Below are 21,187 nucleotides of genomic sequence, written 5' to 3'. Positions count from 1 at the left end.
GAGTGGCTATAAAACCTGGGATCTGCCTTATATCAAGAAGATTACATTTTGGAACTCACTATCTGTACAGCTGCCCAGACCCAGACTCCCTCTCCAAACTAGGAGGAGTGGTTTAGACTTGAGTTCTGCACCCCAAAACTGTGTGTGCCCTTTGTCTGGAGTATGTGCTCACTTCCCCACCTTATCTTTTTTCTTCTTGTTTCCATCGTGCTTTTAGCTTTCTAGAGCAATTCACTTTACGCTCAGTCTACAAAGGACAAATTATTCAAACCAAACAGTACACAGAGGAGACAGCTTGTGACAATAGCATCAAGTGTTGATACCAAGGGATTATTATAATAGAAGCTAGAACAAATTATTTTCTGTGAAAGAAAGTCTGCTTTCTCGAATGCATAACGTTTATATAACAGTCAGAAACTGGCCAGTTCAGCAGATTTTATACACATAAATGTTATATGTAATATTTTATGTATAAATGTTCCAAGTTTACTCCAGTGTAAAGCTTTCCTTTAAAGAGTAATTCTCACCCCATAATTCACTTTTATGATTTTCTTAGGGCTTCGAGTGTAAAAGCTCAATCTGGTTCTGTTTTATTCCTTAAAAAAAAGAAAGAAAAGAGGCAGAGAGCAAGTTAATTTTTACATTGAATCTGCCAAAGGCACGTTGTCAGGCCTGAAGTTAAACATGTCACTTCTGCAAACACATGCGCACACACACGTGCACATCCAGATACACAAACAGCTTTTTAAGGCTTAATGACAATAGAAATAGCTTCACGTGAGTGGAAGAAGGGAGGCCCCGGCTGGAGCCGGTGACTGCAGCAGGCTGTGCTCATTCTTGGGCTCCTCTCCAACCCTCCCTCAGGCCCTCCTGTTTCACATCTAGTGTAAAGATGTTTCTCTCCCCCAGACAGTTTCTCACAAATCTGAAACTTGGGCTTTCTGCCAGACACTGGGTCTTAGGCTGAGTCCCTTGCCTGACCGCGAACCCTTCCATGTCTCGTCCCTTCTTTCTAGTCCCAGAGAGCTGAAACAGACAGCAATAGGCACGTTCTTCATTTGTTCTTCCTCTTCTGCCCTATACATGCAGTGGAGAGTGTTGACTCCTGTTCAGCCAAACCATGAGTGCGCTTTCTCAGGTGCTTTATTACAACCCCAAAAGAGAGGAGCTGGTGAGGCTAACTGAGGAAATTACACATGCTTGGGCTGGAATGTTATCTGACTATAAGACAGATTTTGAGCTGTCCCTGGATCCATCAAAGCCAAGGACAAGGCTGCCGTTTTAGAACTGTAAGAATGACCAACAGGGTGTCTGCTTCTTCAATCCCCTTCTCTCTTCGACAGCTGCCCAACTTTCAGAAATACCATGCAACCAATCCTTTTTTGCCCCCAAATTGTCTATTTTAGATAGAAATTACTTCCAGTATTTTCTTGTATCTAACCTATACCTGATCCCAGAATTGCAAAACCAAAGCCATACTCGGGTTGCATTACCAGAATTGACTCTGCTAGGATCTCAAGTCCTAATACATTTTTCCCCCATGTAGACTGCGCTGTACTTGGGAGCTGCAAATATTCTTGCATTCCATTTCATACTTAAAAATTCTTTAGCTCGTATACAGGCTGCGGAAGAGAAATACTTTTACCATTAGGATGACATATGAGTGTTTAAATCCCCTGCTCATCCACACAGGGGTTACAGCACAAATAATGGCAGCATCCACTCCACTGCCACTACCTCCAGAGTCACTACCATCTTATTGCTGTGATAATTTCTTGGTGACAAATACAGCAACACTTTGGGATCAGCCAGTAATGTGGTCCCAAGGTTCATGGCACAGCACAAATACAAAGCAATTTACAGGATTCCTGCTGCTCTTGAGCAGCTTGCACTTTCAGATGTGAATATTCCTCAGTTATTTTACCATTTTTCTTGACAAGCACATTTATAGAGGTGGATCTAGTTGTGTAAAAGTCAATTTTCTAGGAAAACAGAGACTTTTTTGTTAAAAGGAGATCTGCTCAACTCAACAGGGACAGCTGAGTTCAGCAGTCATTCAGAATGGCTATCAGAAATGGGAAATCAGCATTGGCCTCATGGGATTGCAGAGGATTCCTCAAATCACTTTGACCCACAATTATGCACACTGCTCATATGTTGGTTCACTTTTCAAGTGCAAAAAATGGTGCTCCGTAAAGCAAAAGCCAGGTCCAGTTCTGGGGATAGTTTATTCCAGGAACTGCTTCTTACTGTGATAGGTTTGGTTCCCAGCAAGCCACATAGTACATGATCACATGTAAGAATACAACTGACACCCTCAGTATCATCTTACAAGAACACCAGTCTGCAACACTGCCTTCACATTTCAGACTCCTTACACTGCAAAATCATAGTAAAAATATATATTTGTTTATACACACATGCATACACACATACACATACACATCTCATGGTCACAGAGATGCCATTGGTGCCTCTATGCACTTAGCAGAGAAACAGCCCCAGTAGCGTGTGACAGAGATCAATCTATACTGTTTAGGCACTGTTTGGTACCATCTTGCACTGTTCTTCCTGTTCTACAAAACAAAAAGTCCTTTCCTTGGAGCACTTCAGTTCCCATTCAGTGATTGCTGTACATCTGCTAAACGAGGTGTGTGATCATGTAAAAAGAAACAGACAAAGGGCACAGTAAAGGAAGTGAGGTAACATTGCACAAGCACCTCAGTTTTGGTGTTTCATAGCTTATAAGTTACTCCAGTGTAAATTTTGTGTTTTATTGTGAGAATTGCCATCCCCATTGTAAAGATATTTCTCAGCTACAGCTCGCAAAGTTTGATTTGAAGGGCTCCAAAATGGGAGCACACCTTCCTTACACCTTTAATTGCTTCTGCATCCAAACCAGAATGATCAGATAGTTTAATGTGTCACCATAACAACTGCTGAGCACTTTAGTTTAAGCAATTTTTCTCTGCTCTTTTGTTCAAAGAACCAGTAGCTGAGTCATAGATTTCATACTCTTATTCTGAAACAGATCTAATCAGACCAAAATGACCATTTTAGTCTGTTTGTCCTTGGTACACAATAGACCACAAACCAACATTTCCTTGGTCCCCAGGGGTAAGCCCATTGAAGAAAATATTTTGAATGCATTATTGCTATTGTGTGATCATCAGAAATGAACACTTCTGACAAAATCTTGGTGGCTTTTGAATTAGTTACCATTTGGAAAGGTTTCATTTCCATTTCTAGCAAATCTTGAAACAACACAAATAAATACACCTAAGGAACGGATTTCACATACCTATACTTGCAGGGGGATTTGTTTTTTCTAGTGAATATGCCCACATAGATTTTCAGATGAGGTTTAAAATCTTAGTTCCTTTACAAACAATTCCCTTACTGGAATCAAATACTGGAAAATGTTTGATAACAAAACCTTTACCTAAAAAAACCTCATTGTATCTGAAGTAAGTCAGACATGTTTCATCTCTGAAGACTTTAAACCAAGCAGGTTTCTTAGCTTGAGAAGTATTAAAATGGTGTCTTTGGTAACCAGGACTTATTCATATACACAATATAAAATCAAAACCCCATCACAAATTCTCTAGAGAACCCTCTTCGCATTACTCATATGGGGCTGCAGACAGCAGACACACTAAGACACATGTGGAGACCAAGCTTCTACTTGTTCTTACAATTCAGGTACTGAACTACACTGATAATGTTGAAACACCATGAAGAAATAAACCTCGAAGATGAACGATGCAATATAATTTGGAAGAGGCTTCCAGTTTTGTCAGATACAAACATCAGGATTAATGTAACAAAGGAGGCAGTTCTGCCATTGTCTATGAATAGCTGTATACACATCAGAGGGCTGGGATGCAAGACAAAATGTTGGCCAATATCAAACAAAAGTGAATGTGTATCATGCCCTTGTTTATCATGCCACTCCTTTTGAGTGGCTGCATAACATGAATAAATTTTAGTTTTCATGTCAGTGATCTCTGGTGATATAAGAAGCCAGCATAACATCCTGAGTGCTGGAATCTTAAACCATTGCTTATGCCTTTGAAAGCTCATTTACATTAGCCCAAGTATCAGGTGTGGTTATGAGTGAGTGAACTTCTTAAAGACATTATCTAGCACATTGTGAATGGCTAAGATGTACATGAGCTCAACACAAATCCTCCTTTGGTCTCTACAGATGAGACCACAGTTGAACACCTGTAGAACAGATTACGTACAGATGTCTTCAAAGATTCAAACAAAGAAGAGCGTTAAGGGAAACAAGGTGCTGGGAATTCAGGAAACTATATTTGGATCACTACAGTTGCCAGAGCGCTACAAAAGTCAGACTGTCATCTAGAAAGCCACAAAAGCTAGATCTGTCAAATAAATGTGAACCTCCACCAGCCCCTATCCTGTTTCATAGCTGCAAATAGCATTTGACTAAGTAGCTGAGAAAATGAATTAATTTAAAAGTAATTAAATAGCTTGTAAGAACATAGAGGTGTTCTATCCCAAAACTGACTATGAAATTATTGACACACATAGGGATTATTCACTGCCATCTTTCAGGAGTAACAAACAAACTTTAAAACAGCACACAGCCACATATATATTTATAAGCATTTTCTCAGGCAGACCAATTTGTTTGATTTTGAAACAGCAACTGGATCTCTAGAATGCATTATACTCTTTTGAGGCTAGACCTAGGCACACTTCCCATCCCAGAGTTACCTTATATCCACACTGCTCAGATATAGATCCCTAGTTTGTGCAAGTAACAGCCCTTTCAACTCCACATTTCAATGTGATTATGTACTGACTCATTGAGAAGAATTCTCACAAGTTATTATTCTGAAACATTTATTGATTTAGGCAATTCATTAGAAATATTTCATCTCAAATATGTTTGCCTTGTTAAAGTACTTGAAAATACAGTACAAGCTTGTCTGGCTGAGCCAGAAATTAAATCACCAGAAACATATTGAAGTATGCTCTGCACGCCTTTGGAAATGGTGACATTTACATGGATTTAATAGATTCTTATCTTCTTTAGAATTAGAAAGGATGAACAAATGCAGAGGAAAAGCAATCCAATTTCAAAAAAGGATGCTCCAGACATTATTCTCTGACAATGTAGCTACAAATTCCTGCTCTGCATCTGATTCCCTATTCATAAAACAGTTGCCCGTATTGCACAGGACATTATGAGGCTGTTCACACTGAACAGTGTGAGTGACTTCAGTAGTACAGTAACAGAGTCATCCAAACTCCTAAAATAAAAATAAAAATTAAAACAAATAAAATAAAATAAATAAAATAAAAATAAAAGATGGAGTCAGTGAACTCCATTCTTCCTCAGGAAACCCTTCAGAGGATGTCATGCAAACACTTTCCATGGGGCACATCAGTAAATTTCTCCAACGTGACTGTAGGAGACCCATCATATGGTCTCAGTTTTTAGTGATTCGTGCTACTAACTGCAACAGCACCAGGCTGAAATGCCTGCACGTGGTTGTCCATTCTGTTTAGCTGTTAACAGATCTCTGTCCACTGCAGCTTACACTCTTCTCTGCTGGATGAGAGTCCTTATGAAGCATTCTTCTTAATTGGCAATGTAGGAGGAACCACTCTGTTCCAAGGGGAAAAACACCCTGGTTTGAGCTGTGCCATGTTGTTTGCCCTCAGACTGACAAGGGCCACTACTCAATACAGAGTCCACACACCACTTTATTCACTAGAATGACCATAAATCACAATCCCAGACCTAACACTTTCCTTATCTGTTGAAAAGAAAATTCAGCATCTTAGCTTTTGTTGTTGATGTTTCTGGTGCTGTTAGAATGCAGAGAAGCACAAGGCATAATTGGGAAATTTTTCCTACGACGTCCTATTCCCATAACCTTCTTTGCATTGTCTTTAAACCCCAGGCATACATTTCTCTTCATTATGGAAAATGTATGCTTCATTTAAGGCTCAAAACAGAAATGCTGCTTACAGTAATGCTTTCTTGATTCCTATTAACTTATGAACTCTTGGTGGGCTGCCCAGCACTCAGAGCAGCTTTTCTGCTGTTTTCCAAGCTACATCAAAGTGTTTGCCTCAAGAGCCTGAGGTTGTTTTTTCTTTAATTTTCGGTGAGAGAAATCCTCAAGAATCATTTTCTAATGTTAGTCATGTGTGCTGTAACTGCATTTCTCTCTTTATGCTAAGCTTAGCAGTTCCTCTACACATAACACAGAGGGGAAACGGTACTCCCACACTGGACACAAGTGATGTGCAGATTATGTGGCATATTACTCCTAGAAACCTTGGGAAGAGGTCTTCAGCCATGCAGTGCCAATCTATACCCAGATTTGCTTCTGCTTCAGTGACTCGGGGTATCACACAAAGACGATGTTAGACTCCAGTTGAACTGCAAGACACTGCAGCAAATACAACATGAGCTTTTTCTTGCAATAGCCCCTATCATTCCCACATATAGTAGGACCACATCCATGAGAAGTATGTGCAAATCCAAAGTTTGATGTCTAGCTGGCGGCATTCACATCTGAAGATGAATCATGAACAATATGGATCACTCAGGGGTGCACACTTGAGTAATGGACCTTCCTTTTCCTATGAAGTTAATGCATACAACCAGCCCTTTCACCCCCTGAACTACGTGAAGCCACAGCTGTAGTGTAAACACATTGCTGAGGAGATCTGGAAGGGTTAGAGATATACGTGGAGATATACAGAACTGCATAGGGCAAAATTCACTTGATAACAGTCACTGTCCTGTAGGGAGGCTCATAAGCTTCCCCTGATGCCTGAAGAAGTGGCTGCAATGTTGCTCAGTCAGGGATGGATGAGCACTGGAAAGCCCTTCTGCTCAGATGCAGATGAAGGGGGACCATGCACAACAAGACTGTCTTTACTCAGATTCAGATCCTACTCGCACCCAGAGCTAACAGTTGGCATATATTTTGCCACTGTATTTTACCTCACCAGTTTCAGGAAAACTCAACAGCAGGTTTTAATTCTTTCCACTATTTATCCTTGTCCTGGCTGGGAGCAAAGATCTTTTTTTTTAGGTTAGCCTTTTCAGACACATTGCATGGCTACTGATACAGTGAAAACTTCAACCAGCAGCACATAATGATGATGGCAGTTCTGAACATTTATTCCTTCAGCAGGATACTGAAAATCAAATACAGTGAACCAGCAGCTCTCGTTTCGGCAAACTAATGTCCTGCCTTCACTTTCCAAGGGATCAGAGCTTCTCAGTCACAGCCTCTGCTTCTTACAGAAGAAAACTACTTACATCTATAAGCCCCAGAGATCTGTTTGATTGGAAGTGGTCCTTAAGAGCAACCTGGGGTGGACCTAAGTCTTCAATGTGATTGCTTTGTGTTGATACGTAAGATAAAGAAGTCACAGTGAAGTCATCAACTCTGATTAAGGGCAGATTTGCGCAAGCAATAAGCACTACGGACATGAATCTGCAAACATCAGCAGGGCTTGCTCTCTAACGCATACCATAGAACAGACACAGACATACGCGTGACAGGAGTTTGGAGAGAGCCATTTTATCATTTGTTGCTTGTTTTTTCCTGTGGAGCAACGGAGTTTGGGGATTAATCAGTTTGTGCGTGCAGTGTGAGTGATGAGAAGACATCAGCTCCCACGGAACAGGGGGAGATCCAGACAGAGTGTGCAGCCCCATGCCTGGGCCAGACACATGCCACTGCCCTGTGCTGCCCCAGAGAGCTGCACAAGAAGGTGCCATCCCATCAGCCTTCCTCATGTAGCCAGGGATGCGCTGAGGGCAGGAGGACGTGTGGTTAGCTGTTCCTGATCTCACCCTGGGCTAAGGCTCAGCACAATGCTACACAACTTACACAACACCGGATCAGTCCTCTCAGCACTGACATTATCCAGATTGGGTGAACTTTGAGTTTCAGGCTGGGCTTTGCAGCTTACAGTCAGCTCTTACAGTATGTGCTGGCTGATGTTATGCTCTGTGTATTGTAATCCACTATATATCCCCTTTCACATTGCAGCTTCAAAGAAACACACTTATTTAAGTGATTCACTCACCTGGAGCTACAGACAACCTGAAGTGACCCCAAAGGCAGAGGCAGGTAACAAAGACACGACCTAATCCTGAAGCACATTAATGCCGAGTTTTGTTGGGAATTTTGTCTGGGCTAGGATGAGAGGATCTGGCCACAATGAGCTCATGGAAGCACAACTCCCTCAGAAAATGTAACCTATTGAACTCTTCCCAATTGGTAATCAGGCTCCTTTCATTCTTCTGAATTACAAACACCAGCAAGAGAGGGAGGGAGAAATACACACGGATGCTTTACATCAATTAATTCCAACATACTGTCAAAATTTATCTATTATTAAACCTGCTATATAATTATATCAAAATCTCTTGCACTGGTTTGGTAGATATCTTAAATAATGTCTTTTTTCCTACATTTCTTTCACAATTTTATCTTTCATTAAATAGTTATTTCATTTTTCTTAAATCTCACAGTTCTTTGGTACTGATTAGATATCTTTCCTCACTAACATTGCCTTAACATCAGCAGTAAGACATGATCACACTGTGCTCCCTTTATTCACGATAGCCAATAGTTGTGTGAATCTCTGCTGACTTCACTGCAACCCCTTGTGTCAGCATCTTTCACCAGTGGAACATGTTCATGATCTGGCATGTGGTGTTTCGTTGGTCACTGGCACACTGACACGTCTGATTTCAGAGAACTTTTGGGAAGATAATGGCTTATTGCTTATTCTGTCACTGATTTAAATCTTGTGAGTCTTGTAAATAAGCACAGGTGAAAGACAAATTTTTCTATTAGCCCCATTTTATTGATGAGAAAAGGTGGACAAAGGGATGATGTACCACTCTAAGCCTTGCTTCACAGGTATTTTAAGAATAAGACAGAAAGTGACTGCAGCACTCAGTACTGTGGCTCACAGGCCACAAGGCAGATTGTCAAGAGACTACTGTCTGCAGCTCCTGGGTTCATGCCTTCTGAGGCCAGGATGAAATCCAGACCTAAGTTGTTCCTATCTATTATTTGTGTATTTATAGGGTGTCAGTCACTGAAGTACTGAAAGGCCAGACTAGCCCGAGGCCACTCCAAACGGAGTTCAGATCTCAGGAATTCCACCGTCCCATTCCCATGCTCTGTCCCCTCCTCTGTGAGACATGAAAATAAAACTAAAGATCAGGCCACCATTATCTCTAGGACTTTTTGACTTGATATAATGGATACAAGCACACCATCCCTGCTGCCAGTAAGTATTTACCCATTTTTTTCCACATTTCTACAGGAATTTCATGATGCAAAAGAGCAGTGCTGCAGTCAGATAAATCAGGAGACTTATTTCAGAACTGCCATGATAAGTCAATTGCATTCCCCTTGCTTGGAGTGGACAAGAAGGAGTAAAGGAAACCCTGCTGACAGAAAATATACATTTGCATTCAGCCACATCTCAAACTTACTCAGCAAGTCTTGTTCATTTTCTTCATTCTCATGCTCTTTTTTGCCTAGTTCAAGACAGTTAAAAATGCAGCTTGGGAAAAGCATGAGGCAGTGGAACAAGGGAATAGCTGGACTTTTTTTGGTACTCTCCTGTTGCCCTAAATTCTTATCTTTTTCTGGTAATAAAAATCATGTTGTGAGCAGTGAAGGTGACCCTTTATACAAGTCTTGCAAACTACAGGGCCTTGGGAATCTCAAATCAAAATGTGCTAAGGAATCTACAACAGTTAACTTCTTTATTCTTCCCTTGCCTAATCCACAGTTAGGAATTAAGAGAACAGGGATCACTAAATGAAACATATTTAACTATATCTGGAGTAGTTATCAATGTTCCCTTTGCCATTAACAGAAAGAAATAGGCATCTCGGCTAATGAAGACCAGGTAAATCTTACTCTCATGCTTCCTTCTCTCCAGTAGTTAAGTAAAGAGTTTGTTGGCTACCTTAAACATAGCTAGCTATACTAAAGTCCTATGAGACAAATCCCAACCTGAGTAACCACAGTTTAATCAGTTTTTATCCTTGTTATTTCTGGATTACGAAGTTTAACACAAGTAATGATGTGTAAACCCTTTATTTCATTTGCTTGACATGAATACCATAGTTTATAATTACCCTGTTCTCCCTGAATGGCTCCACCCTAAGGGCCCAACTGAGTAGGTATCGCTCAGCCACGCTTTCTCTTTGATGAGTAAGAAATGAGGGCCAAAGACCTGAAGAGCTTCTCTGCCCTCCTGTCTTTTAACTTCTCTCCATATTCTTCTCTCTCACCTAAGCTCTCATCACCATCCACAGCTTTTAGCAGCTGGTGGCCATGATAAAACAGGTCAGCTGCTGAAATTCTTCAGATAACTTTTGACAGTCAATTTGGATCAACAGCCTACAGGAATAGTGCAATTCTGAAAGCCACACTCAGTTTATACCCCAGTGCAAATGGTTAATGTTCAAATATGTCAAACAGCTCAGGATTAACTGTACTGGAAAGTATGAATTTAATTTCCTCTGTTTAAGAATTAGAAGAGAAGCTTGTTTTTTAAACTTCACAGTTGCAGAATACTAATTTCATTTTACTTTAGGGTTGTTTTCTGTGAGGTGGCAGGTACCACCAACAGCACTAATTGTTGTAGTACAACAACGTGCTTAAGCACACACATGGGTTTAAGCAAGTAAGTAGCCCTAATGAAGTAATTTCACTATACTTCAGTAGGCTAGACCTGAAAGTCTGAAAAATCAATTCTATTTTTCCCTATGAAAAAGCAATAGAAAACATTTATTTATTTTAAACCTATTCACGCAGTAACTACTGGCTTGACTTTGGACTGTGGTATTGTCTTGCACAACTTTCTTTCCAAGGTACTGTTTAGTTTCCTCCAGACCAGGAAGAAAGAGAGCAAATGAGAAAGATTGACACAGAATTGTATTTGAGGCCAGATTACCCAGAGGCAGAAACTGGTGGGCAGCCTTCCTTGGGACCCTGTTCCAATGACATAGTATGTCTTTTCATTAGAGAAAAACTGCTTTCACAGGCATCATAGCAACTCCTGAAGGACGCTCTGACTTTCAAAATGGGACAGAGAGTTACTGTTTAACACTGAAATACTATTTATTAGATAAACATTACATTTAAATAGCAAGAAAACACATGAGACCGTTGCAAAAGTTAATGTATTTTCGTTGCTGCAGCTTTGTCTTTCATGTTACTTTTCTTGAAGAAAGAGCTTAGTACAGGAGCAAAGGTTCAAAAAGCACCAGTAACATGAACTGCAATCTACTTGCTCAGTAACACTGTGTCTTCTCCACACTGTTCCATCACTGATTTCAATATTTGCTCCTGAATGATTGCTTTCTTTTTCACAACTCAAGGATCTTCTCATTGGTGCAGGAAGAAAGCAAAAACTTCTATGTGTGTGTGTGACATCAGTGTGCTGCCGCAGCAATGCGTGTCATCTTACATGCAACCTTTCAGGCTAAATTCTGCTCTTAATTATGCTTGATTCATGCTGTTGGCTTGCGTTCTTCTGCAGAAATTTAAGAGAGAAGAGAGATCTATTGCAAGACTGTTATGGGTACAGCTCTGCTCCCACGTTAATCTTACTTCACTGGTTTCAGCCGAGTTGCTCCTGATAGTTTACCAGAGATCAGGTTCAAGCATGAAAATTATCAGGAAGTAATAGGTCTTTATGCAAAATAAAAATATTTTTCCTCATTAATCAGGAAAGGCCATGGAAAAAGTGAAGAAGTGACTTTACATTTCGTTGATATGTGGGAACATTTGCTGAAGTACTAAATCCCCCTTTAAAGAAAAGTAACATGTGCTAAAGCTTTAAAAGGAGTCCAAACAGAGGATTAATTGAGGAGATTGATTTCAGTTCTCCCCACCCTGGTTTAATAGGCTTTTTCCCTACTGGGTTTTGGGGAGTTTGGTCTTTCAAACCACTTGTTCTTTAACAGCAGTAAGGAAGAAATCTGGGAATCGATTTATCGTGAGGATTTTCCGTTGTACTCAATGGACATTCTGTGCTGCCTTTTTCTTTTTTTTTTTTTTTTCATACTTTCTAGCTAATACAAATCTGTTAAAGTTTATATTTTGCATCTACCAGTATCATGTATCTTACTTAGACATTAAACACAAAAGACCTGGAGCCTGTGTTAAAACAAAAAGAAAGAAGAAAAGAGCATTTTATGCCAATATTTTATTGCAACATATAGCTCTTAATTTCAGGTTGCTTGGGATGTAAACTTGCTGATACACTACCGTGCTTTAGAAGTGCTGTGCATGAGCTGAAAGGCATAGAGTCAGATTGAATCTGAGAACTGAAAAATCTTCCATAACAAATGCAGCATTTGACCAAAGACTAAGTCCTGGTTTGGTTTTGGGTCATAAAGGTGCAAGGCCCTCATCAATCAAGTTCTTTTTGAACTGATCTAATTCCAGGACATTAACTCTTAAGAGCCCCAGGAGCCAAAACAGAGAGGAAATTACTCCTTTTAACAGAGGATGCTCTTGTAACTGCAGCACCATGACCCACCGACAAAGAGATCTCTGTCCCACACTGCAGGAGCAGGAGCTCAGGGCAGCTCTGCTCAGGGAGCTGCATCTACTCCTGGTCATACCACAGGTGGGGACAAGCAGTTGGAGGCAGCTATTTCTCCACGTTGCTTTAACCTCCTGCTATTTAAAGCTCTGGCGCAGAGCAGTCTGATCCAGCTTTACTGCAGCTCTGCTAGCGGATTTGGTCCTGTGCTGCATACGCCGGTGTAACTCGGACCAGAGTCAGACACACCAGGCCAGATCCTTGGCTGCGTTTGCAGACCACACACCCAGCAGGCTTAGCCTTACATCAGCTAGGAACAGCGAGAGCTGCTCAAAAACCAGAAGCGGAATACTGGCTTTTTAACAGCGTAGTTTTTAATTGTGAAAATGTTCTTCCAGGTTTATTTAAGCCACAAGAGATCAGAACAGCAGGCAGGGGACCAGCTCCCCAAAAGAGGGTTCAAGGCCAGGCTGGATGGGGCTTTGAGAAACATGGTCCAGTGAAAGGTATCCCTGCCTGTGGCAGGGGGTTGGAAGTGGATGAGCTTTAAGGTCCCTTCCAACCCAAACCATTCTGTGATTCTCTGATCCTATGAAGACTATCCCAGTCACACCCCTTTCTCTCTAGGAATAGATATGCCCATACTATGGCCAGAAACTGCTGACTCCCTGATGCAAAGCACATGATCTGGCCCCTATACTACATTTTCTGTCAAAGCTGTACCTAGAATTTATGAAACTCTGGTGATTTTTTTTCCCTCTGTTCTGTTTTAGATCAGGCTGAGAATTCATCTGAGCATTCAGAGATTTTTAATATCATCCTTTTCTGGCTAAACAGGCATAATGTTTTATTATTTTCCCACATTGCAGGCTTTCCAAAATGTATTGCTTTTATAAGTCTGAATGTAAGAAGAGGGAAAGAAAACGGGTAATTATATGTCCTATCCTTTCTTATCAAAGCCGTGTATTGGAAAAGAGGGAGAAATTGAGAAAAATTGAGAATAAAATTTATTGTAGGTATTACGTCTCAGCTGAATGTCCTCCAACAGAGCTTCCTTTCCCAAACCTTGTGATTTCAAGGACTGTGTATGGTACATCTCATACACAAGGATTTACTTGGGTTTCTTTTGCAATGCAAAAAAAAACCCTATTTCCAGTCTAACGCAAATAGCAGGGGAAAAAGTGTGTTCAGTGATATCTCCCAGAACTACATCTGCATTATAATTGTACAGAGAGTTTAAAATGCCTGGCCTGCCTATAGAAACCAGCTGGTAAGAAGAGAAAAAAAGAGAAAAAATAGAAGAAGACAAAACCCTATTCCTACAGGAACCTGAAGGAAAACACAATTAGTGGGTGTTCTCACTTACCCTCCAAATCTTATAGCATGTGCTCCTTTCCCCAGGACATATATTAACAATCTCAAAGGGGCGTTTGCCTGTCACATTACACCCTAGAGCTTTGGATCAGTATTTGCCTACTCCCGTCAACCTCAAGCTCTTAAAAGTCATGACTCCTACTCCAGGCCAGTACGTGATGAGCTCCTAAATCCTTAGACACTTTTCCCAGCTTTTTCATTTTTCATTAGAAAGTTTAAGTCATATTTTTAGATCACATCTCCCCTTGCCAGATATCCATACAGTACGTACAGTGCTGCCAGGTCTAAAATAGTGAGAACATTGAGAAATACTTTCAGAAGTTCTTTACAAGACCTCTACCTGGGAGTCCTACATGTGGTCAGGTCACAGTGGCTTTGTTTGGGTGTTATTTCTCCCTCACATCATTTCAGTGGCTTCAGCCCCACATCTACAACTTAACTTTGCAAGCAGCTCAGCCTAGAGAGCAAAAGCATGCACACACGCTCCAGCTATACATCAGTTCATCCCCCAGCCTCACATCTGTTTCTTGACCTAGCATCACCCCTGCTCCTTCTGCAACACTGGAGGCTCCACATCTGATGCGGTCAGTCCAGGGAGGGTTTACCCTCTCCCCTCCTCCTTGTCCTGAAGGGGGCTCCTGCAGATGCCTTCGGATACAGATCAGAAGAGCAGATATGGGGCAGCAAGGACCACAGTCCTTCTGAACTGCTGGGTCTTTTCCTGATCCCCTCTTCTTCTTCCCTCCTGTGGGATTAATATGGGGTCCTCCCTTCTCCACCTTCCTACAGAAAATGTCACCAGCTCATGCACGAGAGGAAAGGAGTCCTGTGGGCTGCCCCCAGCAGCCTCACTGGATTCCCTATGGCTGCTGGGGACATGGCAGAGGCAGCTAGCCAGGACTGCAAAGCACACAAGGGCTGCGGCATCTTACCCCACTGGGATCTCGGTATCTCTTTGACATGCTCTAAGTACCAAGAAGTCTAAAAATGGGGTGATAATGTTTCTTCCCACTGGTCCTGGGCAGCGCCTGTCAGGCTGGACATACTCAATCACCCTAGCAGATGTGTCTAGAGCTTCTTTCCAGTGACTTCTTTAATCTTTTCAACTAGAAATTCCGTGGCACTCCCTTTAATAAAACATCCACTTTACCACTGTTTCTCATTATTTCCAGTGACCAAGCTGTAGTTAAACATGCAGCTATCAATTACAGTTACAGTTCACTACTCAAGTAGTAAAATCAGCTCATCAGTCATTCACACTCGAGACAAGCTTGAAGCTTGGCCTTCATTTCTGAGACAGATTATCGTAGTCCTTGGTGTAAGTTGTAATTATACTATTCAGTTATAACCAGCTACTGGAGTTTCCCAGAACCAGTGAGAAAACGAGGACATCTAAATGAAAACAACACATTTTTAGGCATAGAGCATGGATCAAATTCCTGGAATGAAAACTGTGCAAGATGACACGAGTGTTATGAGTTAAGGCGTACCCAGTGGTTTATATGAAAGATCACGTACCTCATAGAAATTCAGTTTTGAGGTGAATGTGTGTTTTGGGTTTGAACTTTACATGGGATAAACTTTCTTATTTTCCAATGCACTCAGCTCCTATACATCTATTTTGTGGTAATCTACTGATTTTCTGATATTAAAGCATTGCATAGATAAAAAAGAGGAAGAATGGTTACTTGCTTATAAATCCTACCTAGTCAGCATTATGAAGCACAATAAATACTTCCACAGACTGTGTTTAAAATGAGGTCCAGCCTACTGAGTAAGGCTGAAGAAAGAATAGCAGGGGATAAGTGTTGCTGCATCCCAAATTGCAATGGCCTGTCCTATATTTTAGTATCTGGGAGATTATGAAGAACATCTAGGCAGTGGAGGTCCCCATAAGATTCAGAAAAACAATGTGGAAGACCTATGTGAAATCAGGATGAAACACTCAGGAGAGTTAGGAAACCTAACAATCTAGAGACTGCTGCCTGGAATATGATAGGGAGAGAAAATGGAGAAACAGGTTGTCTTTGGAATAGTAACAGTTGAGAAGTTTGCTACTGCTGAGTGGAGCAGCAATAGGACAAGATAAGGTGATGGTGAGAAACCCAGCAGGCTCTGGGGGATTGTCAGATCCAAACTAATGTACCAAGTGCACCCATTACTTCATATACATTTTGTACATACTCACATATTACCTTACACCTCAAATTTCACTTTTGTCAAACACACACAAAAAAAAGAGCATGTTTCTCTTCCACCCCATTTCTGTAAACAGTAAATCAGACTTCAGAGAGGTCGTAATTTTTGCTCATAGGGGTCGGACTAATAATACCCATTCTGGATACAGTGCTGCGCCCTTCCGTTTTGGATGCTCTTGTCTGGAATGGAATCTGTTAAACAAGAGCCCTGGTCCCGGTGGGCACCTCCTGACAGTGACACACGCAGCAGCAGAGGTGCTAAGTGAGCAGGGGGTGTGGGAATGAATGGTATGTTGGGGAGGGAACCTAATAGAAAAATGTCACAGGACAAGGTAAAAATGAGAGCCTACCTCTCTTCTAATCAGCTCCCAGATAGATGCCTCAGTGATTTAATGAGGACAGCCTGAAACCTCATCTGGATTTAAACACTTAAGCTATCCTTTTGGCTCTCAGTGGCCCACTTTTCATTATTTTAAAGATGTCCTGCAGTGATTATCCATTATTTACTTAATACCTCCTTGTTTAAAGCACTTGGCTAAGTGATAGGCCTAGGATGAAGGAATTTCTCTGAGTAGACCAACAATGGAGTAAGGGAGAGCAAAACTGTTCGCTGCTGCTGTCAAAGCTGTACCATCATCACATCAAACAGAGGAAGACTTGTGGTGCTGAGAGCAAAGCTAGGGTGTGACTGTGCTGCCCATGGGTCCCCCAGCCAAAGGTAATGCTTTATTCCACATCTCAAACTTCAGGATGCTCATACAGCAGGAATTAACAGTCACTACTAAAATAAGAAACAGTGTTGGGAAGACAGATAATCCCAGATCTCCAGTTGGGTTTACTTATACCTCTATTTTTTACTTGTCCTCAATCCCACTCTCTCTTAACTTTCCCTGGTCAGATGAATGGTTACTTTCCTGCCCTTTCTCCTGCAATACAGGAGGTAATCAATTTTAGCCCTTAAGTTGTGGATGGAAGAGAAACAAGGCAGCCAAGCCTTGTTCTGGTGACGAGTATGGAAGATGGAAATCACATTCTCCACAATCAGTTATGTGGATCTGGGCATCAACTTCTTCCAATTGGCATGCACCCCTTTGATTTTCAAAGCTGAGGCTGCCTTTTAGGAAGTACCAATGCAGACACTGATTTTCTAAAGAGAGTACTCTCCTCACCTGGTATTGTCTGCTATGTCTTTGACCAAGTCTTAACTTCAAAACTATATAGATTAGAAAATGAATTGTTTTCACTTAATGAAAGACATTTCTTCCCTCTTCCATCCCCTACCCCCCACCCCCCATTAAAATCAGTTTTCATGTTCTGTGTGTGTGTGTTTAGCTACATTTGATAAATCATGAGCTAGGGGTCAATGAGATATCACCATCGTTTGAGTCAGATTTGACGTGTACTAACCAATCCTGACAAATTTCCCACCGATTACATCCTAAGATATAGTTTTGCTGCAGGATGAAAGAACAGGACTTTGTGGGTGAGCAGATTTCTCAGATCAGCACAATGAGAAGAATTAAAAGGATCCCAGCTAACACACGCACAGAAAATACTGGGTTTTAAGTACAAAAGAAATGTGCCAAAAGATTTTACAAAAAGTTGCAATTCTGCAATTTTTGTACCCGATTTTAAGTGCAATGACTCATGTGCTTTCCTTTGATGCGACTAAACAATGTACAGAATAAAACCATGCTGTACTGTAGAGAATCTCAAACCAATCTGAAGAGTACAGGCAGTCCTGAGAAATTCTCTTCCCAATTAGCTTAAACTGGCCAGATAATTCAGTGTGAGTTTACCAAATCTGGCTTCACTGACTCCAGTGTTTCGACTTTCTGGAGTTTCCATTATATCAGGTTTAACTATGTAAAATGCAAACGAAGAAATATAAGGCATATTTAGCTGACAAATCAGGTGACTTGACATATTTTCACATCTACCTTGACAGATAGATAGGCAGTTTCTGAGAAAACGACACCTCCAAAGGAAAAACGACGCCTTTTTACATCCAGTCCCACAGTTTACTTAATTGTTGACACTTCACAGAGGCAATTAATATACAATGAACCACACAGGATGGAGAATGAAAAACTACAAAATTTGGCATCGATCCTCTCTAACTAGACCTAGAAGAGGCTTAGTGCTAAAGGGAGCTGTCAGGGCTGTGGCAAATTATATTGTGACACTCAATGGAAGAGAAGAAACCTGAAAAATAGATCAGTATTTACTTACCAACTGTTCAGGTTCAGTTTCAGTGAAGTTACTTGATATCTGAATCTGGTAAATACTAGGGGAGCAAAAGAATAAGCATTCAAATTCTGTCAACATTTCTGATTTTCAGAAATGCTTCCTACTCATCATCCTCTTTTGCTTCTGTTGGGTTTCTGGCTCTCAAAAAAAACCAAAACATCATTTACTTTTTTTATTCATAACTTTTATGTTTCCAGGAACCCCCATGTTCCCAAGTTTTACAATCCAAATGTTTTCTGAAAATGTATTTCAAAGTCATTTCAAACTGCTAAAGGAAGCAGAATCTTAAATCTGTCTATGTGAACTAGCAGCATAGTGCCTTTACCCAGTAAGCAGCAGAAACAATATTATGCAGCCTAATATGTGGGAATAAAAATAATTTGAATAATGAGCATCGAATACTGAAAACATGATATGCATTTAAAACACAGAAAGCAAATCTATTGCAGGCTTTCAATACTACGAATCTGAGTGGGTTTTACTTTGGTTTGTGTCTCGTTTTTTCATATTTATTTTCCAAAATTACTTCCAACAAATGTTGAAAATCGTTCATTTGTTGGTACTCAATATAAAGACACAGTAAAATGTGTTTCATTTAGCAGAGAGAGAAAATACTTCTGATGGCATTATCATTTCTGTCTCACTTTAGAGGTCTATCTAAAATGCTATTTAAGTCTGATCGAATTCTGTTCCCCCTTTCACTATCAAAGCAATGGCTATTTACGCAATGGAATAGATTTTTCGATGTATATGTTACCTGCAAGTTTTGCCTTTATGGCTTCTGAAGTGATTGTCATAATGCATATTACTGAGGCAAAAAGACCTAGGAAACTGTGAGACAACTCATATTTAAGTCATAGTCTTAATGATACCTGAAAGCATATTCCCAGTATATGAATTTTAAATCTACCTAAATATTTGTACTCTATTATCGCACCCATCCTATCATCATCAAAACAATGTCATGCAAAGTTATTATCTGAAGCTAATAGATGCATTCAGTTCTATAGCTTGAATAGAGAATACTTCTAGAGAATAGTTCACCCCACATGTTAAAAAATATCCTAATTTTATAAATCCTTCTGAAATACTTTTTAATACAAAAACCAAACAAAATTTGCTACCTTAGTGACCTTCTTCAGGTGGAAGTTTATTTCTACAGGTGGAAGACCATTGAATTCCTTTCACTCTTAGTGTGGTAGTCAAAAAATGCTGACTATTTCAAGACAGCACATGTTGGGGACTGCTGTCAAGATCAGACCTCACTTTCCCCTCAGTCCAATTGACTGAGAAACTGTTCTATTAACAGTAGTTTCGACGAAGACCTAACGCTGATGTTTTTACTGTTTCCTGAGATACTTTTTCTAGGCATGTTATATGACTGAAGACAAAAGGAGAATTCCCATTGGTTCAAATGTCCAGCAGGCCAGGTCCTGTATTCATGGAAATAATAAATACATTAATAAAGTCAAAACTCCATAAGACTTGCAAAACCAAATCTTTACAGCAATGTAAATTTATCCATGTTCATTTTGAATCTAAATTCTGGGTGGCACAAACAAATTAGGCTGAAGAGAAACCTAGCATGGGAATTAAATGTTTAATTTGTTTTTAAGAATGTGTTTTGCTTTTTGTAACTGGTGCATCGGTCACATAATAATGGAGGAGACTGAAATCTATAATCATAATAGCATCCTTGCATTAGACAGAAGTAATGCATGGGGAAGAAAAGAAAATATTTCAGGCAGCAAATGTCATCTGCATCCCCATACATGAATAGGCTCTAGCAGATTACACTTTTGTACAATCATTACTCAGTGCCTCAATCAGGCTACTCACATTTTAATTTCAATTTGATTTAATTGCAAGAATTGTAATTTCAAAAGAAATTATCAGTACAGAACCCAATAGTGTTTTATCTTAATTACAGCTTATTCTTCATGTCATCTATTCTTCTCTGAGGATGATGAATAATTGATTACATGATTTGCCACAATTATTTGATGAATAATCAATGGTATTCAATCAATTTGTTTAGCGATTGTACTTTGCAATTTACATTTAAGTAAAAGATTAAGATCTTCTGCACAGTTAAATAACGAACTATGTTTAAATAATGTTAAAACTGTAACACAGTGAAACAAAAGCTAATCAAGTTAGGGTTGTGATTTACACTTGTGCCATTATAGAGAAGGAAAAGGACAAATGGTATGTTATCCTTAACTTCTGACACCCTGGATTCTCAAAGTGTAATTTTTAAGTAAATTGGATTTAATAAGAACAAAAGATTCTTTAAAATTATCATGGATATTTATCCAAAATAATATTTATTGCCTTCTATCAAGGTTTTTTTCTGTGCAGTATTTACAAATCTGGGTTGATCTTATGAAACGGCTAATCATCAAGTGTCTCGGTGGATGTGGGATCAGACATATGCTCTCAAAGCTGTTTCATCTCTTAAAGTGAGGACAACAGAAGGATGTTCAATCTCAGTGTCTCCTGTCGAAACAGAAACACCTCCAGGCAACGAAATGGACACACTCCTGAGGAAAGCACTGTGAAAAATCCATAGTAGCATCATAAGCATACAGGTAGGAGTCTAATACCTGCTGGGACTGGGAAATAGGTATGCGAAAGACCACTGGGTTTCTGAGCATTCGTTTGGAACTAGAGAAATGTTGGAGTTTTGCCACTATTTCTAGAATACAACTAGATTTATCTGTGACCACTTGGAATGCAGAGTACAATCATCCATGGCAGGAAAACGTGGGGAT

At 40.2% G+C, this 21,187-nt stretch overlaps 2 long non-coding RNA genes across 2 annotated transcripts; both read right to left on the bottom strand.

Annotated features, from left to right (window-relative positions):
- Positions 1-377: 377 nt before the first annotated feature.
- On the bottom strand, positions 378-1,578 carry LOC133216482 (uncharacterized). Its single transcript, XR_009726653.1, has 2 exons — positions 1,494-1,578; positions 378-1,026 (listed from the first exon to the last, which is right to left on the bottom strand). It is a non-coding gene; the product is annotated as an uncharacterized LOC133216482 (long non-coding RNA).
- A 9,660-nt stretch (positions 1,579-11,238) lies between these two features.
- LOC133216481 (uncharacterized) lies at positions 11,239-21,187 on the bottom strand. The gene is made up of 3 exons (XR_009726652.1): positions 20,782-21,187; positions 18,396-18,450; positions 11,239-11,574 (listed from the first exon to the last, which is right to left on the bottom strand). It is a non-coding gene; the product is annotated as an uncharacterized LOC133216481 (long non-coding RNA).

The sequence above is a fragment of the Neopsephotus bourkii genome, unplaced genomic scaffold (genome assembly GCF_033783945.1).
Source record: "Neopsephotus bourkii isolate Nb327-2 ecotype Australia unplaced genomic scaffold, CSIRO-AGI_Nbou_v1 NB_1053, whole genome shotgun sequence".
NCBI lineage: Eukaryota > Metazoa > Chordata > Aves > Psittaciformes > Psittacidae > Neopsephotus > Neopsephotus bourkii.
Note: the sequence above shows the minus strand (reverse complement) of the source record. Positions and strands in the feature narration are given on the sequence as shown.